This window comes from Rhinopithecus bieti, unplaced genomic scaffold, assembly GCF_001698545.2.
Source record: "Rhinopithecus bieti isolate Rb0 unplaced genomic scaffold, ASM169854v2 scaffold_26397, whole genome shotgun sequence".
NCBI lineage: Eukaryota > Metazoa > Chordata > Mammalia > Primates > Cercopithecidae > Rhinopithecus > Rhinopithecus bieti.
In genome coordinates this window covers 731,022-740,840 of record NW_016811950.1, presented here as the reverse complement: position 1 = coordinate 740,840, position 9,819 = coordinate 731,022, and the positions used below count along the sequence as shown (strand labels likewise).

The following is a 9,819-nucleotide window of genomic DNA, read 5'->3' as shown; positions in this document are numbered from 1 at the left end:
TGCTATATCTGTCTGGAACTGTGGTGTCCAGGTCAGAGAGGACATAGTCCCGCATACATAAGCGCAGATGAGTGTAGAAAGGCAGAGAGAAATCAGTGCTTTGAGAATCTTGTAACAAAAATGTAGCAATTATATTCTGAGTCTTTCCTTGTTCAGTATAAAGTAAAATGTTACTTTTATTTTGTAATTCAATCATCTCCTTTGTTTTACTGATAAGAGTTTTTAGAGAAGTAATTAGAGAATTACAAAAAATGTACTTGCCAAAGAAGAAGGTAAAACAAAGGGTCAGTATCCATAAAATGAATATAAATCTCTGCAACTTCTTCTTAGTGTAATATTGTAATTATTTTTCATAATGTGCATAAAAGTTTGTGATTTCTTACAGCAAGTATTGTTATATGTGGCATTTAAAGATTTCCTTTACTATTATACCCATTTTTTTTCACAATTCATAACCATAATGCATTATAAATATGAAATACAATTTTGTACAGATTTCTTTTAGAAGCAAGAGTTTTGGATCTTTAGTGTAAATGCATATCCTTCCTCCCCGATTTTTTAAAGATCTTAATTGCATTGTCTTGCCTAGGTGTTGGATGAACTTACACAAAAATGCAATCACATTGTTTGATCTTATTTCCCCTCTTTGGCATTTCTTGCCAGTATTTAGACCTCATAATAATTTTTAAAAATTAGGTTGGCATGGCAGCAACTGCGCAACCATAAAACTCGTAAGAATTGGCAGGAGAATCGGGAGCTTGGATGATATTTTGGCAATTGCTTTTGCAATTGAAGAGGAAATCTTCAAATAAATAGACTATTCCAGTATTTTGAGTATCAAGAAGGCTTATTTTAAAATCCTCTTCTATTTAGAATTAAGCCATGACTGTTCAAGGGCTGGAATAGCTGCCCTGGCATTGCAAACATGATCTATCTTGATTAGGACTGCTGGTCTTCAGAATCGGAACTGAGTTCTGCCTCATCATTGGGTTGCAATGAGCCATTTTAATAATTAAGGCTTGTGGCCTCAGTTCACACAATATGAAATTCTTCCTTGCCAAGGTTAATTTACTCCTCAAAGATAAACACGTTCTTTTTTTCTTTTCGTCCTTGTAATATAGAAAGAAGACTTACTTTTAAAATATTGGAGCAGGCTCACTACTTACCAAATTGAAATCAAAGTTATCAATGTGCACTTCATGGATGACTACAGTAGTCTTCTAACTGGTCTTCTGGTCTTAAAGGTACAAGCCCCGTCTACCCCATTCATTCTCCACATCACAGCTGGAGTTGTCATTCTAAAATACAAATTTAATGAAGATTTCTCCATACTTAAAATCTGATAATGGATTACCAAGCATATATTGTAATCTTACTAGAAAAGCTGCCAGGCCATTTGCAATCTGCCCCTCCTGCCTGTCCAATCTTCCCTCTTTCTTCCTCTTGTCCAACCCACCCTTCCTTTTTTTGTAGACTACCTTCAGCACTCTAACATTCACTTTGTTAACTTTGCTTCATTCTTCCATTCTCACCTGAAATACGTTTTCTTCCGGAAAGCCTTGTTTGACCCTCGTTTGTACCTGGGATAGATGTTGCTTCGGTGTACTTATCATAATGTTACACTAATCCCATTATATTTCCTATTTATTCCCTAGTTGCACACATTACGGAGAAGGTATAAGGGTAGGTGCTTTATTCATCTTTTTTTCATTATGTCATTCTTATCACTTAGAAGTTACTTAGTAAATACTTACTAAATTAATGGGATAAAAAATGTGAAAAGCATGAGATTATTAAGACACCCAGGTTCTTGTCATCAGCTATCTGAAAAGGCTTGATGAAATTATTTTAACTTCTCTGAACTTATCTCCATTTCCTCAACTGTAAAATGAAGGTGCGTGAACTATATAAATTCTGTGTCTCGTCTGGTCTAATAGTCTAGGATTCTAGTCTATGATTAAACCAAAAAAATTACGAGCACTGTGTTTTCCAACAAAGTATTATATATAAGATACAATGCAAGAGATATGAAAGAAAGAAATTGATAATATAGTTGGGGAAAGAAGGCCTGAATATGGAAAACAAAAATAAAAGGCATAAATCTTTATAAAACACGTTAGCCTTTCTATTTATCAAGGAAAAAGAACTGAAGAATGGTAGCACTTGTTGTGTTGTTTTGAGAAATGCTCCTGGAAAAAACTTAGGATGCTACATAAAACTAGAAAATATCTTAAAATGAGAAGGCAGTGTGAAAAATGATATCAGTGTCATGACGGTGAACCCTTTATAACAGCAGAAGAGCATTAAAGCTTCACGAAATGGGATTTTCTAGTTACAGAGCAGTACCAGAGTGCCATTGGGTGACAAATATCTGCAAGTAAGTTTTGTTGGTAACATTTTTAGGTCAGTTTACTTACACCATACCTATGGACCTTGAGTTAATATGACTCATACTGAAAGCCCAATGTTTCCAAATAATAATAAGAATCTTTTGCATGGCATAACATTAGGAGCAGTTGTCACATTTGTGCATTTTGGTTTTCAGTGGACTGAAAACTTACTGTTTCCAGACCTACTGAATCTTGTGATATGTCAAAAGGTGAAATTTAACCAACAGGAACTGTTACTGATATTTATAACTAAGTTTATTTATGAGATTTCGATTTTTTTAGTAGTATAAGAAGTCAACAGGAAAATTTGGAAAGCATTTACAATTGCCCTTAACTGCTAAGTTAGATAACATAAATAAGGCATCTAACATGGAGAGAGGCTCATGCTAGGCATTCAGTTAATGCGATTTCCCGTTCTTTTTGTTAACTGTCTTCTTGGTCTAGACATTGGGCCATTAAAATATATAAATCTTCAACCCTCAATCATTTGTGCTTATCCTTTCCCATGTAAATTTTTTTTTTTTTTTTTTTTTTTTTTTTTTTTTTTTTTTTTTTTTGAGGCAGAGTCTCGCTCTATCGCCCAGGCTGGAGTGCAGTGGCCGGATCTCAGCTCACTGCAGGCTCCGCCTGTCTCGTTTACCCCATTCTCCTGCCTCAGCCTCCCGAGTAGCTGGGACTACAGACGCCCGCCACCTCGCCTGGCTAGTTTTTTGTTTTTTGTTTTTTTTGTATTTTTTAGTAGAGACGGGGTTTCACCATGTTAGCCAGGATGGTCTTGATCTCCTGACCTCGTGATCTGCCCGTCTCGGCCTCCCAAAGTGCTGGGATTACAGGCTTGAGCCACCGCGCCCGGCCCCCATGTAAAACTTTTGTACCCAGAAAGATGACCTACAAAAAGCAAAACATTTCAGCTCACAGGAAATAAGATACTTGAATTCATCTTCTACTGTGTATGATAGAAGATAATTTTCTAGAATAAAGGGAAAATGAAAAACAATCATCAAATTTGCACTGTTTCTATGTCTTGAATACCCTTGTTTCCCATTTTGCTTGTCTAAATTCCTGTGACACTTTATGATGCTATGCAACGTACCACAATTCCCATTAAGCCCTTCTTGACTTCACTACTTGGAAAAAATAGATTTTTTTCTACATACACTTTGCAGATTATCTTTGAATATTGCAGGGTTTGGGGCTGAGTATGTCCTTGATATGACAGAGTTGGAGGGGTGGGGGGTATCTGGAATTATTTTATCCAACCTCCAAATTTAAAAGATGAGAATACAGTACCAAATAAGTTAGTAATTTAGTCATTGTCTATTTTTGTATAGAATTTCTCAAATTTTTGTATTACGTTTGTATTGTATCCCTACATGTCAATGTATCTTCCACTTTCCATACTATCTGGTTTGAAAGGCTCTCCAACATGTTTGCATATCTAATTTTTTTTTTTTTTTTTCAGTAACTGCCAAAAGAAAGCCCATATTTGGTCATGAGTTTTGTTTTGTTTATATTTTTCCAGAACATACTTTGGTCTTCTGCTCTCATATTGGCACTGGTTTCAAAACTGTGCTTTTTGAACTTTATGATGACTTCTTGATTGAAATAATTTCCACTCATTTGTCCTGCCAACCTCCTGTGGTTCAGGACTCAAAGCTTCACTTGAGGGTGGCTGTAGTGAAGTATTTCTTGATTATTCCAGCATGAGATCTTCTCTAACTCTTTATACATTTGTTTTCTGTTTCTTAAATTCTCATATTATTATATACGCATAGAATCATTCGTTAGCTCTTTCATGCACTTATGTCTTACTTCAACAACTAGACTACTATAAGCATCTTATGGGTGGGGTTTTTGCCCAGCTCTATTGCCTTGTGTGTGATCAGTGGATGCTCAATGAGTCTTCTTGGTACTGGGGAGGACATCTGTCTTATGACACATTTTGTAGCCTTTGATGTTCCAATGTGAAGTTTTCCAGAATGTGTTAAGAATCATGTACCTAGAACCAATAGACTAGTTAAGCCTAAAAGAAATGTCATTTGCTGTGGCTTGTTAGAAGAAATCGGAAAGACCTTGCAGGAATAGCAAATAGTATTGATAAGTGTGATGAGGGTAAATTTTTCTGGACAATGCTGGTTTTTTAAAGTTATAAAATATAACTTCAAATTAGCCTTTGAAAAGATGGTTCACCATAACCAAAGAAGGGTAAGATGGAATTACATCATACATTCAGTGCAAATACCTATTAACTGGTTTATATTTTCATTACAAAATCATGGTGGCAATGCAATGAAAAAATGAAGAAGTGGTTATTTCAAAGCATTTATCTATTGGCTCACTTATCCACTGTGTTCAGATAAATGAAATCTGACAGGATTCCCAGCAGGGCTGCTGTCATGGTGTTGATGCTTTTGATTAGATACCAAAGAGGGCCATCTTCAGAGGCTGTTATTTGGATTAATTCCCAGGGCTGATAGCTACCACCACAGTACCTATAAAAAGAAAAACTGTTACAAGGTATTCATATGCAAATACGACAGTGATTTAATATTGTAAAAGTTTGAGAGATTTGGGAAAATCAACAAAACGGTCCTTTGAAAATTTTGTGATTATCTAGCAGAAATAAAAGAGATAACAGCTTTGTGAGGTAGACCGAAAGCAGGGGCGATGGGCTGAGCATGTCAATTCATTTTCTCAGGAGGCATAATGGAGCCTTTATAAAAGACCCTATCTGTTACATCACAAAACACAATTTCTATACCTTAATACCATATTGCTAACATTATCACTGTAGGGACTATAACATCTGGTAAATTGAAAATAAAAGATAAGCTTTTCTTTTTTTAGTCTGAAAGTTAATGCCACTTTAAAATAAACATCTTTGATAATAGTAGGTATTAAACTACTTAAATTAATCAATAAATCTAGTTGAAATAGTGATGAAAATGTAGCCCCAAGCTGAGATATATTTCATAGTGTTAGGGGAAAATACCTGTATAGGATTTTGATAGAAAATATCTGAATAGTTTTATGAAATAAAGATCATTATCATTACATGAAATTTTCTTACAATTTTAAATAGGCTTAAACATAGCTTTTTCAAATACAACAATCCCAAGCAAAACCATAGGAGTTTTTAAATCAAAATCTTATTTATTATTCATTCATTGGCACAATCAGTGAAACATTGTTAGAAAAATATAAAAATTGGGTCAGGATGCAGTGGTTCATGCCTGTAACCCAACCCTTTGGAAGGTTGAGGTGGGAGGATCACTTGAGGTACAGGAGTTTCAGACTAGCCTGGAAAACATAGCAGGACTCCTGGAAAACATAGCAAGACTCCATCTCTACAAACAATAATAAAAAAATAAACTGAGCTTGTTGGAATGCAGCTATAGTTCTAGCTACTCAGGAGGCTAAGGCTAGAGGATGATCAGGTGTTCGAGGCTGCAGTGAGTTATGATTGCACTATTGCACTCCAGCCTGGGCAGCAGAGCGAGACTGTCTAGAAAAAGAAAAATATAAAAGTGGAATTGAGAAGTGTTAGGGCCAGATGGAGAGAATATAAGAGCGTGGTAGTGATGGGGGAGTGAAGGATTTAAAACAAGTGGTAAAGTTCTGCTAATGATAATGATAGAAAGCAAGTTATCTGACAAAAGTACAAAAGGAATCATATTACTAAATACAGAGCTACTTGGCATGGGAGTTGAGCTGTCCTCTAACTTAAAAATACTCTGACCCGATTTTATCATGCATAGACATGTTATAATAGAAAATTAGGAGGGCTTTTTTTTTCTTCTTCTTCTTTTTGAGACAGATTCTTTCTCTGTTGCCCAGGCGCAGTGCAGTGGCATGACCATGGCTCACTGCAACTTCTGCCTGTTATAATAGAAAATTAAGAGGGTTTTTTTTTTTTTTTTTCTTTTTTCTTTTTGAGACAGAGTCTTTCTCTGTTGCCCAGGCTGAGTGCAGTGGCATGACCATGGCTCACTGCAGCTTCTGTCTCCGAGGCCCCAGGGGATCCTCCCACGTCAGCTTCCTGAGTATGTGGGACCACAAGCCTGGGCCACCATGCTCAGCTAATTTTGTATTTTCTGTAGAGACAGGTTTCACCATATTGTCTAGGATGGTCTCAAATTCCTGAGCTCAAGTGATTCACCCACCCCGGCCTCCCAAAGTGCTGGCATTACAGGAGTGAGCCACCACACCTGCTAAGAGGATTTTTAAAGGATTTATTTGCTATTTTAAGCTGTTTGATATCATAAAAATATTTCTGATGTTCATTGCTATTTCTATCAGTTGTATTATATTTTCTTTAGAGTATAACAAATGGTTCATTATACCCTTAAAAGGATAAGAAGTAAAGCATAAATAAGAAAATCTACCTCTGAAAAAAGTATCAAATTGTAATTTATTGCATAGTGTAATTTCCCAAAAGGGTGCCTTCTACTCAAATAGCAGTGACTTGGGAGAAAATATTTATTTTGTAATTTAGAAAACCCATGTCGAGAGTAAGGTCTCAGAGATTCTGTCTCTATAATGTACCTGATTTCATCTGGAATGTATCTATACTCCTTTAAAAAGCCAATACCACAGCAGCTGGCACCATATTACTTGAAGGCATGCATAACCAGTTAGAGCTGATCTGCAGGGCTTTCACATGGGGAAAATAACCTGTCATAATTTGGAAAGCCCAAGTTCCCAGGGTGCCTTTTCCATTTTTTTTTCTTACATACCACAAATTGGATAGGAGGGAGAATTAATTCCCATTATAGTCTAAGCTACTCCTGATCAGAGTCTCAACCTTATTTTTGATTGACCTATTAACATCATTATTGAAAACAGCCCTTTGAACTACACATTCAAATGGCTTATATTTGACATCTCTCCTCAATACACATGTACACAGATAGGTTTACATAAACCCATTCCTTAGAAGGATGGAGAAAAGAAATGACTGGAAAGTGGAGTTCTCAACCTTAGACCCTCCAACTGGAAACTTAGTAAGTAGTTCTGGGGATCCTAGTGTCCACACCCCATTTTCAAGCCTCCCCCTTCTTTTGCTGTCTGGGAGTCACACCCAGAGAACTTAGAGCGTCCAGTTAGCCAATGATTAGCTGGAAGTTCCAAGATTTTTTAGAATTTTTCAAAATGAAATTATTCTCTTAAAGACATTTCCTCAAATCTTTGCCTTGCTCAGAAATATACGAAATCTCCAAGAAAGAATAATGATATTGATTTAAGATTTACGAATATTAAATCTTAAAATGCTTTTCTGATTTAGTTGTTGAATTGTGTAAATAAAGCCTGAGATGTGATTTATAAAACTTAACAATGTAATGATATTTGAAGACTTTTTTTTACCCCAGCTAAGTATCAAAGTGATACATGTAAATTTACTGAGGCAAGAAGACAAACTGCAGTCACAAGGAAATTCTTGTCTTTCATGATAATTCAGCAGAGATTTACTCATTCTGCTTTAGCTATATGCACACTAGGTATAAACAGATATTTTTCCCAGGAGAAAGTACACATCTAATATGTTTAAGATACCAATTAATGCCTAAGGCATAAATGGATAAGTGTATATTGAGTTTTTGCATTTGTTTGAATACATGGAGATCTTTGGCCTTAGATCTACTTAGCCTACCAGTTACATGTTAATGATTATGAATGTGATGAAATAGTTATTTATTTTCTGAGTTGTTAAATTATCAACTTAGTAAATGGCTTTTATTTATCCATAAGGGGGATTTGGAAAATAATCATAATTTAAATTTTGTATAGCATTTGGTAGCATATAAGTTGCTCACAAATGTCTTATAAGATCCTCAAAACAACCATGAGAAGAGGTGGAGCAAATTCTTTCCTATATTTTACAGATGAAATAGCTCAGAAGTTATGACCTACTCAGTATCACACAGCTAATAAGGATCAGACGTAAGGCCTGAAATCTCTTCTGCCTCTGTCTTCTGAACTTTCCCATCATGCTACAATTGATTTGTAAATTAATAGCATTTTGTTAGAGATAATATATGCTTTAAGAAGGAATCAATGCCCAGCATATTAGAGCACATAATACATTCATAAGTGAAACAATTGAAATACATTGTTACAGTGTTATTAAATGAAGAAACAGCACTTTAGCAAAGATGTAACTGTTATTGAGAATAGATTGACTAATGGCATAAACATTTATAAATGTCTATCTTAGAACTATCAATCTAGAATAAAAGTTATATAATTTATATCCCTAAAATTATACACCTATAGATAATATGTATCTGTGATTGTAGTTGAACCATTTCTAGGTCACTGAGTTGGAACCTTACTGCATGACAGCACTTACATATTACCAAGTTACTTGCAGTTTTGAAACTACCACACAATGACTTGCTGATATGTTAGGAAAGAGAGAAATGATGAAATACCAGGCAAAAGCATTTTGTGGCATAGAAAACTAGTTGTTTCCACTGTCTTTGGTGTAAACCTTAGCACTTTTCCATTATGTTTCTCTTTTCCTGTGTGCTTTATTATACATACTCCACTTCCTGTGATATACCCTTTTCCCTTTCTGTCAGCCTTCTCTCCTGCCAGTATCAATGAGAAGCAGTAGTCGGATGAGGTTTAATAAAGTAGGACTTGTCACTCAGCTAAAAGACCTTTGACAAAATCTATCCTTTCAAATTGATCAAAGGCATTTTTATCCGATATGCTAAACTTTTCACTCATTTCTTGTTGGGATATATTGAGTATGGAATACGTCTATGTTGGAATTTAGAGTAGTAAAGTATTATCCATAAGTTTCATTGGATTATTTCATGCGGTAAGATTTAAGGCAAAAAGTTCATAATAACCTATTTGATCTCGACTAATTGTCAGAGTCAATATGGCCAAATATTGCTAAAAGACAAAAAATGTGTATATTCTGGTTCTGATTGTTTTACATTCTCATTTTTTAAAAAATAGAGCTTACATTTAAAAATGAAGAGTTGTATGGTATCTAGCACAATTTCAGGATTGTGGAGCAGAGATAGGCAAACTAATGGCTGCAGACCAAATCTGACCACACCAGTTTTGGTGAATAAGTTTTTAATTGGAATGAAGCTATTCATTTGCTTATATATTGTTTATGGCTGTTTTTAATCTACAAGGGCTAAGTTTGAGTAGTTGCAATAAAGAACATATGGCTCGTGAAACCTAAAATATTTTCTATCTGGCCTATTAAAGAAAAGTTTGCTGAACTCTTATAGAGGCTTAAGCTTGTAGTTTAACTGGTACTGTTTTCTGCACTCATTTTATTACTTTATTATTTTCAGTATTTTTCCCCTTTGAGAATATGACTGCTTTAACAGCAGAAAAGTTGTTTATTTTTGAATAAACCTTTTTACACATTGTACATGTGTTTTAAAATAGCTTACATTTGTTC

At 35.1% G+C, this 9,819-nt stretch overlaps 1 long non-coding RNA gene across 1 annotated transcript; it reads left to right on the top strand.

Moving 5' to 3' along the window:
• Positions 1–5,201: 5,201 nt before the first annotated feature.
• On the top strand, positions 5,202–9,514 carry LOC108544359 (uncharacterized). The gene is made up of 2 exons (XR_001889812.1): positions 5,202–5,280; positions 9,360–9,514. It is a non-coding gene; the product is annotated as an uncharacterized LOC108544359 (long non-coding RNA).
• Positions 9,515–9,819: the final 305 nt, after the last annotated feature.